Below are 13,232 nucleotides of genomic sequence, written 5' to 3'. Positions count from 1 at the left end.
AAGATCCACAATAACTAGGATGGTGTTAAATCCACTACATGGAGGTAGATCTGTAATAAAGTCTAAAGACAAGGTGTGCCATGGTATAGGTGGAATAGCCAAAGGTTGTAAAAGGCCAGCAGGTTTTTTCTTCTGGCTTTTGTTTTGGGCGCAAATGCCACAAGACATCACAAATGACTTTACATCTTTTCGCCAAGTGGGCCACCAGAACTGTCTCTTAATTTTCGCTTCAGTTTTTGCAATACCTGGGTGCCCTTCCATCAGGGTGTCATGGTAATTGGAGATGACTAGTTCTTGTATTTCCTTATGTGGTAGAAATAGTCGTCCTTGATAGTAAGGTAGGTCATTGACGACTGAGTAGTCCGGGCCTTTCTTTACCCAGTCCTGCAGGGTTGCTGGATCGAAGAGTTGTTGGATTTTTGAATGAGTATCTTCTAGTGTCTGTAGAGTAGTTATGCCAAGAATTCTTTGCTCAGGAATTATTGGCACCGGTTCCGGGTTTGCATATGCTTCTCCCATCCCTATTTGGGAATAAGGCATCTGCTTTGCCATTTTTGCAGCCTGGTCGATAAGTGATCACGAAATCGAATTCGGCAAAGAACAATGCCCATCGAAGTTGTCGCGATGATTGGGCTTTGGCTGTTTTTAAATACTGCAGGTTCCGGTGATCGGTGATTACGGTAATAGTATGCCTGGCACCAAGAAGATAGTGCCGCCACGCCTTAAAGGCGGATTTGATGGCTAATAGCTCTTTATCGGTAACCAGCATAGTTTAACTCAGGTGCTGAGAACTTTCTGGACCAAAACGCTACTGGGTGAAGTTGACCGGTTTCAGGATCCTTCTGGGACAGGACAGCTCCCATGGCTAAACTGGATGCATCAGTTTCTACTATGTATGGAAGCTCTGGGCGTGGATGCTTTAAGACAGGTGCTGATGTGAATTTCGCTTTCAGCTCTTGGAAGGCCATTTCAGCCTCTTCGGTCCACAAGAAGCGTTTGTTTTTTCGCAAAAGTGCTGTGATGGGGTGTACAACATGGGAGAAGTCCGGAATAAATCTGAGGTAGAAATGAGCAAATCTGAGCATGCTTTGTACCCCTTTGACTGAACTGGGTGATGGCCACTTGAGAATTGCGTCCACCTTTCGAGAGTCCATTCGGACTCCTTTTGGAGTCAGGATAAATCCAAGAAATTCAACTTCCGTAGTATGAAAAACACATTTTTCCAATTTTGCATATAACTTGTGCTGGCGTAGTTTCTCAAGGACTGCACGCACATGCTTAACATGGTCTGATTCTGAGGAGGAGTACACTCGAATATCATCTATGTATACGACGACACAGACGTCAATGAGTTCACGAAGGACATCGTTCATAAAATACTGGAAGGCTGCTGGTGCATTGCACAACCCGAAGGGCATCACCTGATATTCGAATAATCCATACTTGGTGCGAAAGGCAGTCTTCCATTCGTCGCCTTTATTGACACGTATCAGATGATATGCCCCTCGGAAATCTAACTTAGTGTAGATACAAGCATCCTTTACTTGGTCTAGTAATTCGGGGATCAGAGGCAATGGGTATCGGTTTTTTACCGTAATCTGATTTAATGTGCGGTAATCTATGCACGTTCTAAGGTCACCTTCCTTTTTTGGCACGAATAATAAAGCTGAGGATGCAGTAGACTTGGAAGGACGAATAAAGCAATTAGCAAGGTATTGGTCCAAGTATTGCTGTAGGTGACGATTTTCAGGTTCCGTGAGGGCGTAGATTCTACTGCATGGGGGTTGTGCACCGGGTAGAAGGTCGATTTGATAATCGTATGATCTGTGAGGAGGTAATGTATTGGCCTGTTCCTTTTGAAAAACATCCTGAAATTCTTGGTATTCCTGAGGTAACTGCATGATTGGGTTAACGACTGTAGCCAGGCCTTTGTTCAAAGTTTTCTCCGGGTAATAGGTGTGTGCACAATCCGGGAAGGTTATTCTCTTCTCTCGCCAATCTATACAAGGATTATGTGTTTCCAACCATAGCATCCCCAGTATTATCTGGAACTGTGGGGCTTTGATTAGATCAAACACAATAGTCTCTCGATGCCCATCTTGACTCAACAGTGTCATCTCTGTAGTGGAATGAGTTACAGGCCCCGAGGCAATCTCAGTTCCATCAACTGTGGTGATGACATCCGAAGTGGTCTTTTTGCAAAGAGGTAGATTCATCCTTGACACCAATTCGTGGTCCATATAGTTTCCTACGGCCCCGCTATCTATGTATGCCCTTACTGCGTGCATACGTGATGGCTGCCTGGGATCAAGTAGGACCATTGGGATGATCAGATGCGAGGTCTGAGTGTCCTTCTTTAAGCTCGGCAAGCGGAGCTCTACGCTTGTCGGGCGTGGCCGTTTCCCGAATCAGGTTCTATGTGGCTTTTATCAGCAACTCCTACCACCTTCTTGGGTGGTTTTGTAGGGCAATCCCGTAGAAAATGTCCTGAGGTTCCACAGTACAGACACAACTGCATCTGTCATCTTCTTTCTCTTTCCTTTTGAGTTAAGGGTCCTTTAACCCCCCCCCGATCTGCATAGGTTCAGATGCATCTGTTATTTTGGGGGCAACGTTGGGTTTAACCAATACCCGGTTCTCGAACTTAGCTCGATCAGTCTTTCGGTTCTGAAGTCGGTGGTCTAGCTGGACCACTAAGTCTATAAATTCTGTGCAATCCTGAGGTGGGTTCACAACTTGAGCCAAGACATCTTTGAGTTGTCCCCGAAGACCATGATGAAACAATGTAATTCGTTTTTCCTCCGGCCACCCGGTTTCCACCACCAACCTATTGAAGGTTGCAATATAGGTTAGCAGATCGTAGTTACCTTGTTGTAAGGATGAAAGATTGTTGTCCAGGGCTTGACCCTGTGAGTGTCTGGCGAATAGTTTTTCCATGCTCCTTTGAAAACCCTGAAAATCCCGGAGAAGAGGATCATCCTGGTTGACTAATGGAATGGACCAATCCGCTGCGCTACCACTAAGATATGACAATACAAAGGCTACTTTGGCTTGGTCATTTGGAAAGGCTCCCGGTCTGCATAAAAAGTGCAAGCCGCATTGGTTCATAAACACGGCAAACCTTTTGGGGTCCCCAGCAAAGCATTTGGGTGGAGCTAACGGAATATTTCCTGGTAAAACCACTTGCACAGGATTGCTTGATGAAACAGGGGTTGGGTTTCCCCCATATCCAGGTAGGGGCGTTTGCCCAGCTTGGTTTTGCAGTAGTTGCCTAGCCAGATTATCCGTGCGCTCCTTTGAGACAATCAGTTCTCTCCTGAGGGCATTAGTCTCTTGGCGAGCGGCATGTACTTCCGCCCTAAATTCCCCCAATAATTGGGCCAGTTGGTCAGTTTCGGAGGTTTCCATAACACCCGGGTCGGTATTTGTAGAGAGGCTTTGCATTCTGTTACGCTCACCTGGACCCCACAGGGGTGTCGATCGGACCCGGACAGCTGCGGTCTCCTTCAACGTGATGCATAGTGCAGAGATGACTGTCTGGACTGCCCCGCCTAGTCTTGTCTGCTGGACCCGAAGAAGTATTTTCCTTATGTTCGTAAAAGATGAGCTCTCCATCCTGCGTGTCTTGCAGGGGCACGTAGATACCAGTTACTTCACTGGTTTGAAGGCGTTGGGAGAGTTCCGGTAAGTATTGACTCTGAAGTCCCTGGCGGGATTGGTAAGTATCAAGTTCAAAGAGTTCAATGTGCCCGATGTTCACTTTTGTCCCCTTCCTTCCTTAAGTTGCAACTGAGTTTGTGAGAAGAAGGTCTCGTAGCTGCTGCTGGCGTTCAGGTAAGAGTCTGTGTTAGCCAACGCTGTCCGGTAACTATTGCATGCGTTAACGTGTTGTTTTTTCTCCCTCTTTACAGATGCGGCATATGAAAATGTGGAGAGTTATGGAATAATACCGCCGGTGGTAAATCAGATAAGTCTATGGTGGTAAGAGGTTGTATTTGTTGATTCCCTTGGCTCACCTTGTTTTTTCTTGTGTCTGCTAGGTGCCGGATTACGGCAAAGAAATGATGGAGACAGTGCCGGATTGAGAGATGCTGTGAGAACTGGTGAGTATGGCGCCGTGCTGGAGCTGGCGAAGCGATGCGTGCAGGACTGATGTACTTTCCAGGTCTAAGATGAAATGGTTCCGAAATTAGGTGAGGAATTTGAAATAAGTTCATTTTCTAACCTTGTCCTTTTCTTCTTCTTTATTCTAGGAGCTCCGGATTCGAGGCGGGCGTGACAGAAGACTGAATGCTGGCTGCAAGCACGCGGGCGTGGCAGAAGACTGGATGCTGCTGCAGGCACGGTGAGCGTCACGCTGCTGGATGCAGAATAACGCGAAGCATGTGCTGCTGTTCGGGGGTGGTTTAAATAGCCTCTAAAGTAGTTCCTGGTAAGAAGTTCCCTAAAGCCACGCCCGAGTAAAAAATAGTCCCTGTAACAAAATAGTCCCATCCAGGCCTCATGTAGGCTTGGAATCTTTTGCAGCATGGTCTGCATCAGGTAAGTAAGTCTATGAGCCTGGCGCCTATGGCGCCAGGACTGATTTCTATGATGAGCCTGGCACCTAAGGCGCCAGGACTGAACCCAGACAGCAACCAGCCGGGGCTGTTGAGGTTTAAACAAATGTCTGGATGCCTGCTCTCGGAGCTGAGGGCCTTGGTCCTGATGCCCGGGGGTAGGCATCATGACAATGGTCAGGAAACCCCTGCCATCCAAGACACTGGAGCTAGCATAACTGTGGTTGATGAATGTTTTTTCAAGGTGGAGGATGTTGCTAAGAAGGCACCCAAATACCTAACCAAGTTAGCTGGAGGCCCTGCGCAAATGGTTCCCCAGTTACCAGCTCTCATCCAGTGTAGTGACATGACTGTCAGAATACCTGTAAGTGTGCAAAATAACGTACCTGAGAGGGACCTGCTGGGTAATAACCTTAAAACTCTTGAAGTTGTGTTTAGTACCCCCTGGCCCCCCGCAGAAGGAAGCAGGAGCTCACAAGTTCTGCAAGGGAGAGAACCTTGAGAGGCTCTCCTGGGGACATGATAGAGGAAACTATCACCCCAAGTCCACAGGAATTACTTACTGCTATTGCAGGACAAGAAAAGTCAAAGGGGAAACCTAAGTCTACCAGCAAGAAACCAGCAAGCACTCCTGAGCCCAGAAGGACATCCCCAAGACTGTCCAAAGTCACATCAGTGACTCCTCCACCAGCTGAGGCTCAGTGTGAGGTTCAACCCCGTATGGTTCAACTAGATACTGAGGAATCAGATCTAGAAGATCATCTTACCCTGGTTGGGGATCTTGAACCTGTTGAACATCCTGAGCTGCAGTCTTTACTTGCAGAAGGTGGACCCAACAGGGCAGACTTCAGCAGAGGACAAAGAGAGTGTCCTACTCTTGAAGGTCTTTGCCTACAGGCAGCTTCTCAGCTCGTGTGGAAAGAGCCTGGAAAGTATAAGTTTCACTGGGATGATGGGCTCTTCTACAGTGAACCGACTGAGTCAACCCCTGGAGACTGCAAAATACGTGTAGTATCTCTAGTGAACCGACTCCAGTTCCTGCAGTTAGCCCACGAGATACCTTTGGCTGGTCATTTAAGTTTTAAGAAGACCAAGGAAAGGCTCTCTCTTTACTTCTACTGGCCTAAGATGGGTTCAGAAGTAGACAAATTCTGTAGGAGCTGCCACACTTGCCAAACCTCTGGCAAGAGTGGAGCCACGAATGTGGCACCCTTGGTGTCTCTCCCAGTGGTGGGAGTTCCTTTTGAGCGGGTAGGGATTGACATGGTTGGTCCCCTTGATCCGCCCACATCTTCAGGCAACAGGTTTATCCTGGTTGTAGTGGATCATGCCAATAGGTATCCTGAAGCAATACCTATGAGGATTGTTACGGCTTAGGCTGTGGCTAAGGCCATGCTTGGTATTTTTTACCAGAGTATGTTTTCCTAAGGAGGTGATATCTGAGAGGGGATCAAATTGTATGCCCCACTACATGCAAGCCATGTGGAAAACCTGTGGCGTCACCTACAAGTTCTCAACTGCCTACCGTCCCCAAACCAATGGGTTGGTGGAGAGGTTTAACAGAGCTATGAAGAGCATAATAGGTGCTTTAGAAGAACCCCTTTAAAAAAAGGTGGGACCTTCTACTGCCATGCCTTCTCTTTGCATATAGAGAAGTCCCTCAGAAGGGAGTAGGTTACAGTCCCTTCGAACTTCTCTATGGCCATCCAGTCAGAGGTCCATTGGCCCTGATTAAGGAGGGGTTAGAGAGTGCTCCTTCCCCCAAGCCAGTCAGAGTGACTGACTATGTGATAGGTCTCCGGAGGAGAATGTCACACATGATGGCGGAGGCAAGTGATAACTTGAAGGCTGGTCAGGCTCTGGTCAAGCATTGGCATGACCAGAAGGCTAACATGGTTGAGTTTACTCAAGACCAGCTTGTTCTTTTTATTGTCCCAACAAAGGTGAGGGCCTTACAGGACAAATGGATAGGACCCTTCAAAGTTGTGGGTAAACTTGGAGAGGTGAACTATCTGGTGGACTTAGGCAATCCTGAGGAGGCTCCTAGAGTCTTTCACACCAACTGTTTGAAGGCTTATGTCTCTAGACCTGACATAGGAGCTTTGCTTCTAGCTTCAGCTCAGGAGGAGGGGGAGAGTGAACCTCTGCCTGACCTCCTCAGAGGCTTACCTTTAGATGAGCAAGTGGCAGGAGTTAATCTCTCTTCCAGTCCCACATCTGACCAGCAGGATGAGTGCAAGTTACTGTTAAATCAGTTTGCCTCCCTGTTCTCACTTTCACCAGGCTTGACCCCTTGGGGCCAGCATGATGTACTCACTGGTGACTGCCTGTCAAAAGCAGGGGGCACAGAATGTCAGACAATGTAAGAACCAATATAAGGAATGAGGTCAACAAGATGCTTGATCTCGGGGTTATAGAGCCCTCTACTAGCCCATTGTCTAGCCCAGTTGTGCTTGTACCAAAGGCAGGATCCAAGGAGTTGAGATTATGTGTGGACTATAGAGCTCTAAATGCAGTCACCAAGACTGATGCCCATCCTTTGCCTAGGACAGATGAGCTGGTGGACAAACTTGGTGCAGCAAGTACCTCAGCACATTTGACCTGATGTCAGGCTATTGGCAAATAGCCCTGACAGACCATGCAAAGGAGAAAACTGCATTCTCCACCCCAGCTGGCCTCTACCAATTCAAGGTAATGCCTTTTGGACTAAAGAATGCACCTGCTACATTCAGAGGATGGTCAATCAAGTTCTGAATGGGATGGAGGACTTCTGCATGGCATACTTGGATGACATTGCAGTGTTCAGCCCTATATGGAAAGAACATATTGAACACCTAGGATATGTATTGCAGGCTCTAGAACAGGCCCATCTGACCATAAAGGCAAGCAAATGTCAAATTGGTCAGAGTACAGTGGTCTACCTTGGACATGAGGTAGGAGGAGGTGAAATAAGGCCATTGCCTAGCAAAGTATAAGCTGTACAAAACTGGGCCACCCCTACTACTCAAACCCAAGTGAGAACCTTCTTAGATCTCACTGGGTATTACAGGAACTTCATAGAGAACTATGGGATCATAGCTTCTCCCTTGAATGTCATCTCCTCTCCCGGAGTGCAATCAAGCCTTTGAAGGTCTGAAGAAAGCCCTTTGTCAAGCTCCAGTCCTAAGAGCTCCTGACTACCACCAACCCTTCATTGTACAAACTGATGCTTCTAATGTAGGTATAGGTGCAGTCCTTAGCCAACTGGATGGGAAAGGTAGGGAAAACCCCATTTGTTTCATTAGCAGGAAGTCAAAGGATCCTGAGACAAGGTGAGCAATAATAGAACGTGAATGGGTTGCTGTTGTGTGGTCACTGAAGAGGTTTAGACCATACTTGTATGGATCTACCTTAATTATCCAGACTGACCACCAACCCTTGAGATAGCTGATGCAAATAAAAGGGGAAAACCCAAAGTTACTCAGATGGTCAATCTGCCTGCAAAGATTAGATTTTTCCATTGAGTACAGAGCAGGAAGTCACCACCAAAATGCTGATGGTCTCTCTAGGATGTTTATAACCGACTAGAGGTATGAGTTCTTTCCATGAGTGGATTAAATCCTCCTGTCCCTTAGTCTGGGGGAGGGTGGGCGAGTGTTAGGGAGAATTCTCATTCTATGGCTAATTTCCCTTACCTAGTGAGTCCCTCAGCAGCTTTGCTGGATTTCTGGAGTTTAATTTTTTCCACTTGGTAAGAGTGTGAGCTTTTCCCCACACTCTTAGCTTTGTTTTGCCATGTGTATTTCAGCTGTTTTTATGATTGGGGACTCTGGAGCACACCACTTCAGTAGCCCCACTCTTTTGTGTGTAACACAGCACTTTCAGTGCAGTAACACAGGGTTGTCTTTGAGACTTCCCACCGACTCCATTTCTGGGGCTGACTACAGTCCCCCAGAAAAGGGTAAAGTTGCCATTAACTTTACTTACTCAAATAACCACAGATCCAGTACACCCCATCTTACATTGAGTATTGGAAAGGGTTAATCCTTAGCCCTTTTTATCTGTACCACCTTGAGCATTGTTTTGCTCTTTTAACATTTAGACTTGGCTGGTGGCAGTGATATCTACCCTAACTTTTCTACCGGGATTATACTATATAAATGTGGTATTGTTTTAGGCTATTATATTAGCCTCGAACATAAACCCGCTTGACCAAATAATCTTTCTTGTGGCTCCGGTCAGGTTTATTCGCCATTTATTTTTGTTAAAGTCCTTCTTGTGTTTTACTTTGTGCAGCAAACCAGGCTTGCCTTGTTTGTTCACCGTCTTTTGGCGGGCTTCTGCCAAGAAGCCCTCCTCTGGGCGCCTGGGTATCTAGGTGGGCTGAATGTGAGGGAGGGGTGTAGCCACCTCCTGCACATGGTATCCTAGGAAACCCAAGTCGCACTTTGCCATGATTGGCTGAGGTGGTTGTCCAGGCTGGACAACCCCCCTGCTGCGTGATTGACAGCCAGGCTGTGTGAATGGGGGATTTTCGCATAAAAGGCAGGACTCTTGGGCTGGAAGTCAGAGTCGCCACTGGAACTACAAGGAACCGAAGAGAAGCGGAGAAGAAGACGGCTGCTGCAACTACCCTGTCCTGGTGAAGCCCTGCTGCAGTCCTGAGCTATCTACCCTTCGACGACCAGAGAAGATCCAGTCCAGAGTCTTCTTCCCTTGAGTCTGGTGGGGTCAACCAGCTCATCTTCCACAGCCAGAGGATCCTCTTCGTGGTCGAAATTGCTGCACACTGCTGTAGTGGTCCGGATAGCCATCTGAAGAGCCTCTCCTGTTTTAAAGGAGTGCACCTTTTATTCACCATCGCTACTGCTGGCTTCATCCCTGAGTGGTGCAGACTACCCCTCCAGACGTCCTCTTTCTCGTCTCCATGACTGAAGCTCCAAGAACCGTGGGTCTGCAGGAAACTACCAGGAACAACTGCTGTGGCACCAGCTTCTTCTTTGAATAAGGGACTGTGTTCTGCATCGAGGAACTAGGGTGAATCCCTTTTCTCCTCATCCAAGGCTTGCCCTTGTCTTCCCTCCTTCTTATAACTTTTGCCTCCTCTGTTGACAATATCCCAGTACTCCTGGCAACTTTGAATCTTGAACTGTCTGAATGTGTGATCCTCGACAACAGGAACCCAGTTCCATTTGACCCTGGCTCCGGCCTATGGACTTTTGTATTTCTGTCAGCGAGTGGTCTCTGATTCTGTCTGCCTTGACAAAAGTAGTGCCTATGATTTTTGCCCCCAACTCTCTCTGGTTAGCCCAGGTGCTAAGTGTGTTTTGCCCTGGTAACATTTCTTGCTGTGGATACGCGTTTCTTTAATACGACCAAGCTGTCAAAAAGTGATCGCATGTGTGTTCCCGGTAACGTCTTTTGTTTTACACACCGGTCCGCCAAAATATAAGGTACTTTCCTTGAGCTATTCTGTGCGAAGGGAATTGGTTGTTTGTAGTGTATTTTACGTGTGGTTTTGAATTTATAGAAGTGTTGTGTTTTACAGATGGTTTAAAAATAAATGTACTTATTTTTTACCTCAAATCTTGAGTCAGTGTTTGCTTGAGTCACAGTAATTGTGGTCCCTTTGTTTAATTTCTGCTACTGCTCATATACTCTTTTAACATAGTAGTACAGGCTTGTACCAAAGGTGAACTTGTATTACCACTTGTAGTCTTAATTGTGTGTAGTGGTCCCTAAGGGCACTGCACAGGATTCTGCCTAACAAGGTCCTACCATTTGTGAGTGGGATGAAGTTCTCAATGCCCATTGCTAAAATTGTACAACATTTGCTCTTTGGTGCACCATGGCTGTGAATGCCTTGCACTTATATTTCCCTTTTTCTGCTTAATTGGAGCTATGATTTCAGGTGCTGAAAGTCTCAGGAGAGATGATCTATTGGGCTACTAATACCCACTGCATCTGTGTGAGGTTAAAGGGAGAAATTGGGGCAGGGTGTTTCTAAAGTCCCTCATACCCCTTTCTCTTTCAGGGGCCCCTTTAGAATTCTGGTGGTTCATCCATCATGCTTTGATCTTAAATGGGACCTCTTCGAAATCCTGATGGGAGACTGATTGCTGGTGTATCTAACACGCTAATTAATGACTGGGGGATGGGTGGTGTACTTGGGTGAAATGTAACCTTGCAATGCTTTCTAATTTTCCACTTTAATCCTCTGAAATTAAATCCCAAAGTGTTTTTTCCTTCATCACTTGCAGTTTGGTGAATGAGCTGGTGTTTACTGCCAGGAAGCTGTTGTCGGACGAAGCTATAAGCTGTGGCCTGGTGAGGTATGCAAAATGTGTTTACATGTTACCTCTACTTGATGGCTAAAATGCATTTACTACATCTGTTGTATCAATAATCGTAGGACATAGGTCAGATATTTAATAACTGCGAAATAGAGGTTAGATATTGCAATAAGCATTGTTTTGTGTGTCAAGTGTTATGAAGAAACTTGTAATAGTGAGACATGGATCAGATATTAGTACAGTAACGCCTGACTAGAGAATAGAATGGTGTTCCATAGCTTTAAAATGGGGTCACACATTGAATGTTTTAAGGTTTGCATCAAATATTCTATATTAGTTGGTCCACAGAATTTTGTCATTAACCTGAAGGAGGCAAGTGATTTTTTCTTTCTCGCACTGTGTTAAAACAGATAGTTGGCAAACTTACAATGTTTTGTAGTTCAGGCAGAATTTCAGTTTTTGAGATTCTGCTGTCTCTTTTTAGGGAACCCTAAAGTTTTAGTTTTTTCATCTTATTTGTAGGATCTCTGACCTATTTTTATGGATCGCTGGACTTCTACTGAAGTCAACTTTATTTTAGTATTTGACCCTTGGCATTTAAGACTGGATGCACTTAAAAAAAAAACGTTCTTTGATTGGTTCATGCCTCAAGACATTCAACAACAAAAACACACTTTCAAAGTGAGATACAACAACAGGAACACATTATATGCAGGGTGTCAGTATGCAAGCGATTAAGTTTCCTCAATCACATGTGCGTGCAGCAGGTAATCTTCCCTGGGCGTACTTTAGCATGATGAAATATACTGCAGCGTAGGGTAGATACAGTGACATTATCTACAATACACGCCCCGGCTCCCCAGAATCCGACCTTGAGCATTAGGATAGTAGGTAGGACACCAGGGGAGCCCAAATTTTCTTAAGCCTGTTCTGTTGCCGCATTCTTTCAGTGTCACTGAGCCAAACCAATTCCTTAAACCATGCCTGTGCACTAGTAGGGGACGAGCCAGTCTATCTCATCAAATTGCATCTTCTAGCAACTATCATGCATGATGTAAGCAACTTCCAGTTCTATTTTGGGATTGTAGGGAGCCAACCAAACATACAATACATCAATTTGCAGGGTACAGCGCACTCCAGCATGCTGGAGACTACCTCCACCAACCCCCTCCAGAAGTCCCGTAGCTTAGGGCATCCCCATTACATGTGAATGAAGTCATCTGATTCAGCGATGTATCTCGGGCAGCTACCCGCCCTGTCACGGTTAAATAGATGGAGGCGAGCCGGGGCTAGATATGCCCTGTGTAGGATTTTAAATTGGATCAATTGTAAGCGTGTATTGAATTTTTCACTGTGCATTAGGTTCACACAGCATTGGCCGCTGTTTCCCAGTGAAGGGAGCCCCAGCAACCTCCTCCCATCGTCATCTACACTTTAGGGTCTCGCGGGGGGAGTTACATTGGATTAGCCCATACAATGTGGAGACCACTCGCCTCGTAGCAGGGGAGCCCAATAGGTACTTCAACAGCGGGAGTGCAGGTGGTATATCGGGGAACGACGGGGACCACTCCCTAAAAGTGGCTCAAATTCTGAAGTACTGCAGTCTGCGTTGTAACCCTACCCCCATCTTTGTTGAGAACTGCTCCTGAATTACAAATGTTCCCCCTGGGTATAAATCTTCCATATGTTCGATCCCCACCCCTCGCCACTCCCGGGCAACGGCTTCATCGCATGTTGGTGGTAGGCACTCGATTTTTCATAGCTGAAGGCCCGGGTCAAAGGGGATATCGATCCACAAATGCTTCAGGGTCCTTTTCCATGCATGCACCGTGCACGCCACTGGGTCAAATGTACATCTATCTGACACCCTCCTTGACACTGGGGTCCCTTGCAGTGTGAATGGTCAGACTGAGCATCTCTCTATGCATACATGAGGGTAATATGGGGCATCTGGCATCCAGTAGGACACAAAGTATAGTTGTGCTGCAAGGAGTCATCACTCCACGTCTGGTGCACCAACGCCTCCTCTGCCCCAAGGGAGGACTAAGGTGTCCCAACTGACCCGTGGGATCCGCAGGTACCATGCCAGCTTAACTAACTGGGCCTTCACATCAGTGAAGTAGCTGACTCCTGGCCACACTGGGATATTCTGGAAAATATAAAGCAGTTTTGGGACCACCACCATTTTGGCAATCCCAATCAGGCCCAGAAGCGAGAGGGGCGTCTGTAACCTCGATCTACCTTGGACCTCAGAGCATTCAAATACCTTACGTGATTATACTCCAAAAAGATCTGATCATCTCTGCTAATTCGCACCCCCAGATACGTAACTGACTTTTGCTCCCATCTGTAGCCTTCAGTGTTGAGAGGCTTGTTAGCGAGAATTCTCTGTAAAGGCTAA

The sequence above is a fragment of the Ambystoma mexicanum genome, chromosome 2p, assembly GCF_040938575.1.
Source record: "Ambystoma mexicanum isolate Mex_15411 chromosome 2p, UKY_AmexF1_1, whole genome shotgun sequence".
Taxonomy (NCBI): Eukaryota; Metazoa; Chordata; class Amphibia; order Caudata; family Ambystomatidae; genus Ambystoma; species Ambystoma mexicanum.
The sequence above is the reverse complement of the archived record's forward strand: the minus strand, read 5'-3'. Positions refer to the sequence as shown.